At 38.8% G+C, this 11,510-nt stretch overlaps 1 pseudogene; it reads right to left on the bottom strand.

Moving 5' to 3' along the window:
• Positions 1–833: 833 nt before the first annotated feature.
• LOC106090325 (large ribosomal subunit protein eL15-like) lies at positions 834–1,399 on the bottom strand (annotated as a pseudogene).
• Between the last annotated feature and the right edge of the window lie 10,111 nt (positions 1,400–11,510).

Here is an 11,510-nt window from a genome sequence, read left to right as displayed (position 1 = left end):
TTAACACAATGACTGCTACTATGGACTCCATCATTCAGTTTAATTATGGTCCCAACAGACCATAACTCCAATAGCATAGCAATTCTTTTCTTTTAACCTTCGATTGCCTAAAGAGACATATTGGGCAAAGAACTCGACAAATGCGATTCATGGTGGAGGGACCCGGCTTTTACTTGTTTACTTTTCATACTCACCCCGATGGACGGGGTGTCTTCGTTTTTTCACTCCGTTTGTATCACATTGAAGAACCCTACAAAGAATGTTTTTTCTTGGTCCTCGTATAATTTTAAGAGGATCTGGCCATGTACGTCCAACTGATATTTTGTCCATATGCAGGTTAAGTTCGACATGGTTCAAATTGAAAAATAATGTATATTCGTGTTTAACTCTCAAATAACTTCCATTATAACACCATAATGTTCGGTTTGTTATACATATACATGATATACATGCCGGGAATTGAATCAAATTTTTATATAATTTTCATATTCTTTTCTCAAATACCTTTGGTTTGAGTACCATTTTGTCTCGTTACTTATACATGTTCATTTGGTGTATAATTTTAGGGTGGGGGAACAGCCTGGGAATATATCCCAAACTTTTATATAAGTTTCGTATTCTACTCTCAAATCTCAAACTGTCCCGATCGGCCTTTATGTCCGTTTTGGGGTGATTTTTGCGGTGGGACGGCCCACTTTGTACTTGATTCCAAATTTTTGTCTTAGTTTCGTATTCTACTTTCAATTGCCTTTCGTTTGATACGCATATTGCTCCACTCGGTAAACATGTCATTTAATGACGGTTTTTGGGGGTGGGGCTTGTTGAAGCTTGAATTATGGTTTTATTGAAAATTGTCGCCAGACATATGTTCTTAGTTTCCCAGCAGCGCGAAGTGATCCGCCGATACCATGTGAGCTTCTTCCTGCAGAAGTTAGTGCACGAAGTTCTCTGTGCTTTTTAACCAGTTTGCAAATTCAATTTATTTAAGGATCTCGCCGTATAGCGTTATGGTGTGTATCAACCAAAATCACCACGAAATATTTATTGGAAGGATCTTGTACCACCGAAGTCCACCAAATCTTCGTGGCACGCGTTCCTCACTTACTGATTGTAATCCACGGTAGGGCTTCAACTCATTGACAACGTGATTCTTAGGTTTGCCGTAAGTACTTCCTTTAGATGCTGGACGTTTCCGACCGCCGCGATGAATCCGAATTATATAAATCACAAAACCTTGTTTTGCACGGTATCCCAATCGTAGTGCTTTGTCGGGACGAGTTGGTCGCGGAGAAAGATGTAATTGTGTCAATTGGCGTTACTGCCAAACTCGAATGCGAAGAAAGTAGCGTATAACGTCACTTCGCTTCTTTCTATAGAGGTCTTGCATGTACCGGTAAGCTCACAGTTTATAAGATCTTACGCTAGATCATTACCAGACAATATTCATGTTGTCCCAATCACTTAAATTGTTGCACCCATCTTCGAGGATCTGGCGTTTTTGAAAATTGTCGTAAGGTAAAGGGTCCGCCCCCCCCTCTCGGTCATGGCAAAATGAAGTACCCTTTTTTCACTGGGGGCTAAAGTCTACCATCTGTGAAAATGTCATGAAAATCAGTTCAGCCGTTTTTGGGTTCATTCGGAACAAACAGACAAAGTGCAACACCACCTTAGGATGAGGGTACACTAATCTAGTCATTCCGTTTGTGACTTCTCGAAATATTCGTCGAAGACCCCATAAAGTATATATATTCTTGATCGTCTCGACGTTCTGAGTCGATCTAGCCATGTCCGTTTGCCCGTTTGTCCGTCTGTCGATAGAGGTCGATAGCGTCAAGATACTTAATTTCTATGTAGGTCTTTGGGGATTGCCAATGGGCCATATCGGTTCAGATTTAGATATAGCTCCTATAGCTCCTACCGATCTCCCGATTTGACTTCTCGAGCCTCTGGAAGCCGCAATTTTTGTCCGATTTTGCAGATAGTGTTCTATTATGACTTCTAACAACTGTGCATGTTACGGTCCAAATCGGTGTATAACTTGATATAGCTCCCACATCGCCATATTTGACTTCTTGAGCGATTCCAAGCTGCAATTTTTGTCCGATTTAGCTGAAATTTTGCATATCGTGTTTTGTTATGACTTCCAATAACTGTGCCAGGTACGGTCCGAATCGGTCTTTTAACTTCTTGAACCCCTGGTAGCCGCAATTATTGTCCGATTTTGCATGTGGTGTGTAACATGATATAGATCCACGATATAGGAAAATTTTTCTTGAGGCTTTACCATCTGCAATCTTTGAGCGATTTGGCTTAAATATTGCATGCGGTGTTCTGCTACGACTTCCACAACTGTGTCAAGTACGGTCTAAATCATTCTATAACCTCATATAGCTCCCATATAAACCAATCTCCCGATTTGACTTCTTAAGCCCCTGAAAGCCGCAATTTTTTTCCGATTTGACATACATTTTGCACATAGTTTTCTGTTCCAACAACTGTTCAAGTACGGTCCAAATCGGGTAAGAACCTGGTATATCTCCCATGTAAACCGGTCTTTCGATCATCCTTGTTCGCTTCCTAGAGCTTTAATTTTTGCTGGTTTGACGGAAGTTTGGTATGAAGAATAAAATTTTGTCCTTTAACTAAACTTAGTTCGAATCTTGGATTGCCAAGATTCGGCCTGTCTGAACTTAATACGCTTCTACTTCTTATATAATAGACCCCATATAGACCGATCTCCCGATATAACTTTTAATAAAAAGTGCATGTACTATCCGATTTCGGTGCAATTTGGCAATGTGTGTTTTTTAGGTCCTCGATATACGTACCGAGCTATATTTGTATATATTGGGTTGCCCAAAAAGTAATTGCGGATTTTTCAAAAGAATAAAACTTAAAATGAACTTTAATCATATATACTTTTTTTACACTTTTTTTTCTAAAGCATGCTTAAAGTAACAGCTGATAACTGACAGAAGAAAGAATGCAATTACAGAGTCACAAGCTGTGGAAAAATTTGTCAACGCCGACTATATGAAAAATACGCAATTACTTTTTGGGCAACCCAATAGGTCCAATATACTGATTTCCCGATTTATGTTATTGGGCTGTGGGCCCAATATTAACAGATTTCACTGAAATTTGGCTGTGATGGGCCTTTCGACATTCCTACTCCATATTGTGCACATCGCTTAATATTCGGATATAGCTGTCATATATAAATATTTCCCGATTTGAAGTCTTTGGCCCACAAAAGCCGAACTTATTATCCGATTTCGCTGAAATTTGATATAGCTGCTATATATACCGATTTCCCGATTTAAGTAATTGGTCCCAAAAAATGCGTTTGTTTTAAGGCTATAAAAGCCGCAATTATTGGGTTGCCCAAAAAGTAATTGCGGATTTTTTAAAAGAAAGTAAATGCATTTTTAATAAAACTTAGAATGAACTTTAATCAAATATACTTTTTTTACACTTTTTTCTAAAGCAAGCTAAAAGTAACAGAAGAAAGAATGCAATTACAGATTCACAAGCTGTGAAAAAATTAGTCAACGCCGACTTTATGAAAAATCCGCAATTACTTTTTGGGCAACCAAATATTATCCGATTTAGCTGAAACTTGAAACAGTGAGTAGTTTTAAGCCTTCCGTCATCCTACCCATATATGGCGTAGATCGGACAATATTTAGATATAGCTGCCATATAGACCGATCACCCGATTAAGGGTCTGAAGTCCATAAGAACCGCAATTATTATCCAATTTCGATAAAATTTCAAATAGTGAGTTGGTTTAAGCCTCCCTAAATCCGACTCAGATTTGGTTCTGATCGGACTATATTTAGATATAAATGCCATATAGGCCGATTAAGGGTTTTAAGCCCACAAAAGCCGCAGTTATTATCCGATTTCGATGAAATTTCAAATACTGAGTTCTTTAATGCCTCCCGATATCCGATTCAAATATGGATCAGATCGGTCTTTTTTCAGATATAGCAGCCATATAGACCGACCTGCCGATTGAGGATCTTAAGGCCATAAAAGCTTCATTTATTACCCAATTTCGTTAGAATTTGACACAGTGACTTGTTTTAAGCATCCCATCATCCGACCACATATGGTCCAGATGAGACTATATTTTGATATAGCTGCCATATGGACAGATCTCCCGATTTAGGGTCTTAGTCCCTTAAAAAGCGTATTTGTTGCCCCATTTCGCTGAAACTGTGACTTGTGTAAAAGTTCTCCAGACCCGAATCAAATATGATCCAGACCAGCCCCCATTTGCATTTTACTATGGATGTGGTAGTGGAGTTGTTATAAAAGAGGAAGATTAATTTACCCATGGTGGTGGGTATCCAAAGTTCGGCACGTTTTACTTGTTCTAATAAGATTTTATATGCGACCCAAAAGAATTTCCTTTTCCATGTGCCTTCTTTCAATCAATTAATTGGCATAGCGCTAAGCCAAAAAAAATTTTTTTTTTTTTGTTTCTTTCTTCAGGTTATTGAACTGATCTACAATAAATTACTGACATCTGAATAAGAAGCGCCCATTTTTTTTCAATTCAAACATATTTTTATATATTATTGGTATATTTTTTCAATCTACGCCATACAATTTTACTTAAAATTTTACCACGTTATTTGCATATATCTACTGCAAATGAATAAAAAATTAAAAATGTGTTTTGTTAAACTGCAACCAATACGTAGTTTTAATATTTAAGAAAAATTTCTTGTAGTTTAATAATCTTAAAGTGGCAAAAACAACAGCCTTGGCTTCTTTAATTTTATTCAAGGTTTCGAAACCTGAGAAAGGACCAGCTTGTCTATGTCACAGCAAAAAAAAAATTGCTGTTTCTGTGTTTTTAAGTTACCCTTCATAAAGAAAATTTGTTTAGCAATCTTCTCACACTGCACTAAGCTTTCCTTATTTTCAAACTCATTGCAGCTGCAGCGTCTTTTGATGACAAAGCATGGCATTGGCCCCAACGACATGAGCATCATCAACATCGCCCGCATCAGTTTCACCATCAGCGAACGTCAACAGATACTGAGCCAATATAGCCTAATTTTGGTAGGAAAAAAGCGGGGGGTTTGGGGTCTAAAGCAAGCGAAGTTTAACGGCGTATAAAATAAAAGTTTTATGACACAATTTTAACTATGCACAGGGTGATGCTTTAAATTCATAGTTTATTTTTATGTATGAAAACTTTTCTTCCACGTTGCAGACAATGAGGGCGAATTGAATGACACATACATTGCGGAAAATAGAATGCTGAGGAAAGTATATGGAATTTCTTGCTGTTCGTGGTAGAGGGCGCTAGTGACGCACTCATCAAAGGAGAAATATGGTTGATTTAGGCTCTTTTTGATTTCAATAAGATGATTCACCACAGTGAACAATTTCAAATAAAGAGTTGCCTCTATATACAGTTACTACAAAATTTCCCATGAACATTCATTCCATTAAGGAAAAGGGGATATTTCTCTCATTATAATGAGTGAAGCACGATTAAAGCTTAAGCTTAAATGATAAGGAGTCTCCTATTTGTATGCCGTGTTTGAACGGCATGTCACATAGCGACACCACTTGGTAGAGAAGTGTTACCATGGCGGGATACCTTACAAATGTAGCCAACATTAGTAAGATGATAAGTACCGCTGAAAATGTTTCTGATGTTCACGACGGGATATATACAGCTACACAAAAATAGTCTAAACTAAATAGACCAAATCGTGTATGGATGCCGGGGGCCAAAACCACTTACAAATCCATATTTTCTCGATTTCGGATAAATAATGAGGCCTTTATGCGCCCATGACCTTAAATCGAGAAATCGGTCCATTTGGCAGCTATATCTGAATCTGTTTAGAGGTGGAGCTTAATCGGTTCGGATATCAGTAACTGAACTCACTGTTTCATATTTAAGCGAAATCAGGCAATAAATGCGGCTGTATGAACTTAAGACCCAAAATCAGGAGACCGGTATATAGGGTAGCTATATCCTAATATAGTCCGATATGGAGCATATACGGTTTGGATATCGAGAAGACTAGTTACAAATTTCAGCGACAACGGCTAATATTTGCGTCCGTTATGGGCTTAAAACCCAACATTGGGAGATCGATGAAAATGACAGCTATATCCAATTATAGTGCTATAGCAATACTGTTGTAAAAAGTTAAGTGAGGCACGCTCCTGTAGAGTCAGTGGACTATCCTCAGTTTCTGGCACCATTTCGAGCCTATGGCCCTTCTACATAGTACCCAACATCTGTGAGCCTTCTCAGTATGCTCCTGAATGTGACACTTCCAAATCAGTTTCCTATCAAAGATCACTCCTAAGTAGTTGACCTTGTCAGATATCGAAATCGTTTTGTTGAGAAAATGTGGTGCGTCAAATTGGTCCACATTTGTCTTCCTCGTGAACAGGCATATTTCAGTCTTCTGTGGGTTAACATTGAGACCTCTCGGTCTAGCCCAGTCATATACCATATGCAAGAGCCTTACGGCCCTTCTGCATAACTCGGTCGGACTCTTACCCCTTAGAAGTATTGTAACATCCTCTGCGTAGCAGACCAGTTCAAATTCCTCCTCGATCAGCATCCGTAATAGGTCGTTTATGGTGGTCACCCATAGGAGGGGGGTGCCTAGTGCCACTTTCTCCCTTATATTGGGTTGCCCAAAAAGTAATTGCGGATTTTTCATATAGTCGGCGTTGACAAATTTTTTCACAGCTTGTGACTCTGTAATTGCATTCTTTCTTCTGTCAGTTATCAGCTGTTACTTTTAGCTTGCTTTAGAAAAAAAAGTATATTTGATTAAAGTTCATTCTAAGTTTTATTAAAAATGCATTTACTTTCTTTCAAAAAATCCGCAATTACTTTTTGGGCAAACCAATATTTATGCCATGGGACACACAATTAATCCACCTGTTCCTTAGCATATGGTTTATCTAGTCCCTAAGGACCGAATTCACCCGGTACTGGTCCACTGCATAGCTCGTTCGGATTCTTATCCCTTAGAAGTATTATAAAATCATCTGCGTAGCAGACCATTTCAAATTACCCCTCAGTCAGCATCCGTAACAGGTCATTTATGGTGATCACCCATAGGAGTGGGGTGCCTTGTGCCACTTTCTCCCTTATATTTATGCCATGGGACACACAATTTATCCACCTGTTGCTTAGCATATGATTTATCCCATCTTTAAGGACCTGATCCCCCCGGTACTGGTCTAAGAATTGGATCAGTGTGTCGGTCCGCACCTTGTAAAAAGCCCCCTCGATGTCAATGCATACCGCCAGGGTGTACATTTTGGCATCGAAGGATTCTTCAATTTTTTGCTGCACAACCTCGTGCAGGGCAGTCTCCACCGACCTTCCCTTGACATAGGCATGCTGTTTCTATTTGAGCAGTTCGCTGGATGTCCTACTCTTTATCATGGTGTCCACAATACGTTCCATAGTTTTGAGTGGAAAGGACGTAAGGCTTATGGGTCTGCAGGCCTTTGGTGTCGCATGACTTGCCTTGCCGGGCTTGGGTAGAAACACCACCCTTGCTTCCTGCCAGGTTTTCGGAGTATATGCAAGTCCTAGGCATGATGTGAAACCACATGAGGCGCCAGATAGTCTGACCACATGAGGCACCAGATAGTCTGCCTCTTTCCGTGGTAACGCCGGAAATATTCTATTAGGTCCGGGTGACTTATGAGCTGCCCAAAAAGTAATTGCGGATTTTTCATATAGTCGGCGTTGACAAATTTTTTCACAGCTTGTGACTCCGTAATTGCATTCTTTCTTCTGTCAGTTATCAGCTGTTACTTTTAGCTTGCTTTAGAAAAAAAGTGTAAAAAAAGTATATTTGATTAAAGTTCATTCTAAGTTTTATTAAAAATGCATTTACTTTCTTTCAAAAAATCCGCAATTACTTTTTGGGCAATAAATGATTTGAAGCTCCTCAAGCATTCCTTCACCATAAATTCCGTAATTATAAACCTTCAAACAACGTCATTATTCCAAGATTTCGGTGTCTCCGTGAGTCCCGTCGTATCCTGTGGAAAATGGGTTTTCATCAAAAGCCTCCGCATGTCCTCCGTTGTCTATGCTCTCACTCCCATGTAACATGTTCGGCCCATAAATTGCTGTACGTGTCAGATACGATCCATGGTCGTGGATATATGAGATTCGTCCCGGCCGAACTTAACTCTTTCTTACTTATATCCTGACGGACTTTAAGATGAAAAGGCATCCAATTTTGTTTAAATTGTTAAAGAAATTCATAAACCTCTCATGCTATGTTGATGGGTATTAGGGGCAAAACGTGTGTATATATTAAAATGCCTAATTATGTGTTTATTCTCATTGTCTCCTTTGGACTTATGTGAACTTACCCTAAGCATAACATATCCTTTGGTAATTACCCTTAATTATCTTTGCATTTTGATAAACGACTCCTATTTTATGTGTTCGACAAAAACGCATTAGCCCAGTAATTAAATCATAGACTTAAGCTAAGAAGGTCACCGCTATGCTCGTAGGGGACACAGGGACACATTTGTTACACAAAGCCCCCGAACAAAATCAATTAGAGTATGGAGTATATTTAAGAAGATTGAATATTTTTTCCCCTCATTTAAAATGACCAAAGATAATTTAAAATTCTTTTGAACAGGTTGCGGTTTCCCATAACGTTTGTAATATCTATTTAAATCCTGATTTATGGCATGGCAGGTAATGTGAGCTTTACCTCGTATCCTTTGTTTCCTGAACAGCAGCATCCAAAAAAATAAGAGAGGATAAAAAGAATTTTTTGTCTTTTTGTTCTACCCCATTCATTTTGTTGCTGTGGAAAACCACAACACAAAAGGATTTCCTTTCGAGTTAGGTAAATACGATTGACAAAATAGATTTTCGAATCCAGATAATTATTTGTTGTGCTTAAACAATCTCTGGCTACCCCGCATTAAGCAAAATGCAAATGAAAATGTGAAACGTGAAAATTGAGATTTATTTAAACAGCCAAGGCTGGAGGGGCATCGTACTATGTTTTTATTCTGTATGGCAAGTGTGTGCTTTAAGAGATAAGGGTGATATCTTATTTCAAAGAGAGTTGCATGAATAAAGGGCTTTTTTCATTTTTTTTTTTTTTTTTTTGAAAATCAACCAGACAACAATTTCTGATTTTGCTAAAAGACTTAGATTTTCTTGCCCATTTATAGGAGTTCTTTTGAAAAGGGTGAAATAAAGAGGTAAACAAGCAACTCGCTGGTAACTTAATTAAAATTCCAGGGCAAGGCATTTAAAGAGAATTGTGTTTTGTACCTCTTTTCAATGACAATTTTTTGTAACTTTAGAACAGATTTCTATATGCAAAGTTTCATTCAAATCGGCAAAAAACAAGTAAAAAGGCGTTAAGTTCGGCCGGGCCGAACTTTGGATACCCACCACCTCGGGTATATATGTAAACCACCTTTCATCAAAATTCGGCGAACATTTCATACCTTATACTCATATACCTCATACCGATCTGAACTAAAGGGTGATTTTTTTGAGGTTAGGATTTTCATGCATTAGTATTTGACAGATCACGTGGGATTTCAGACATGGTGTCAAAGAGAAAGATGCTCAGTATGCTTTGACATTTCATCATGAATAGACTTACTAACGAGCAACGCTTGCAAATCATTGAATTTTATTACCAAAATCAGTGTTCGGTTCGAAATGTGTTCATTCACCGTAACGTTGCGTCCAACAGCATCTTTGAAAAAATACGGTCCAATGATTCCACCAGCGTACAAACCACACCAAACAGTGCATTTTTCGGGATGCATGGGCAGTTCTTGAACGGCTTCTGGTTGCTCTTCAATCCAAATGCGGCAATTTTGCTTATTTACGTAGCCATTCAACCAGAAATGAGCCTCATCGCTGAACGGTGAATGAACACATTTCGAACCGAACACTGATTTTGGTAATAAAATTCAATGATTTGCAAGCGTTGCTCGTTAGTAAGTCTATTCATGATGAAATGTCAAAGCATACTGAGCATCTTTCTCTTTGACACTATGTCTAAAATCTCACGTGATCTGTCAAATACTAATGCATGAAAATCCTAACCTCAAAAAAATCACCCTTTATATACGACACGATGTCGAAAAGCCGAACATAAGTCATTGTGTCAAATTTCAGTGAAATCGGATTATAAATGCGCCTTTTATGGGGCCAAGACTTTAAATCGAGATATCGGTCTACATGGCAGCTATATCCAAGTCTGGGCCGATTTGGGCTTAGTTGAATAAACATGTCGAAAAGCCTAACACAAAGCACTGTCCCAACTTTAGGCGAAATCGGACAATAAATGCCTATTTTATGGGCCCTAAACCTTAAATCGAGAGATCGGTCTATATGGCAGCTATATGCAAATCTAGACCGATCTGGGCAAAATTGAAGAAGGACGTCGAAGAGCCTAACCAAACTCACTGTGTCAAATTTCAGCGACATCGGACAATAAATGCGTATTTTATCGCCCCAAAACCTAAAACCTAGATATCGGTCTATATGGCAGCTATATCGCAATCTGGACCGATCTGTGCGATATTGCAGAAGTATGTCAAGGGGATTAACCTAACTCACTTTTCCAAATTTCGGCGACATCAGACAATAAATGAGCATTTTATGGGCCCAAAACCATAAATCAAGAAATCGGTCTATATGGCAGCTATATCTAAATCTGAACCGATCTGGACCAAATTGAAAAAATATGTCAAAGGGCCTAACACAACTCACTGTCCCAAATTTCAGCAAAATCGGATAATGAATGTGGCTTTTATGGGCCTTACAACATAAATTGGATTATCGATCTATATAGCAGCTATATCCAAATCTAGACCGATCTGAGCCAAATTAACGAAGCATGTTGATGGGCCTTACACAATTCACTGTCTCGAATTTCATCAAAATCGGATAATAAATGTGGCTTTTGTGGGCCTAAGACCCTTAACCGGAAGATCGGCCTATATGGCAGCTATATCCAAATCTGAACCGATCTGGCCCAATTTAACGAAGGAAATCGAAGGGCCTAAGAAAACTCACTGTCCCATATTTCAGCGAAATCGGATAATAAATGTGGCTTTTATTGGCCTAAGACCCTAAATCTGAGGATAGGTCTATATGGCAGCTATATCCAAATCTGAACCGATCTGAGCCAAATTTACGAAGGATGTCGAAGGGTCTAACACAACTTACTACCCCAAATTTCATCAAAATCGGATAATAAATGTGGCTTTTATGGGCCTAAGACCCTAAATCTGAGGATCGGCCTATATGGCAGCTATATCCAAATCTGGACCGATCCGAGCCATATTCACGAAGGATGTTGAAGGGCCTAAGACAACTCATTGTCAAAAATTTCCGCAAAATCGGATAATAAATGTAGCTTTTGTGGGCCTAAGACCCTTAACCGGAAGATCGGTCTATATGGCAGCTATATCCAAATCTGAACCGATCTGGC

Source organism: Stomoxys calcitrans, chromosome 2 (assembly GCF_963082655.1).
Source record: "Stomoxys calcitrans chromosome 2, idStoCalc2.1, whole genome shotgun sequence".
NCBI lineage: Eukaryota > Metazoa > Arthropoda > Insecta > Diptera > Muscidae > Stomoxys > Stomoxys calcitrans.
The sequence above is the reverse complement of the archived record's forward strand: the minus strand, read 5'-3'. Positions and strand labels throughout refer to the sequence as shown.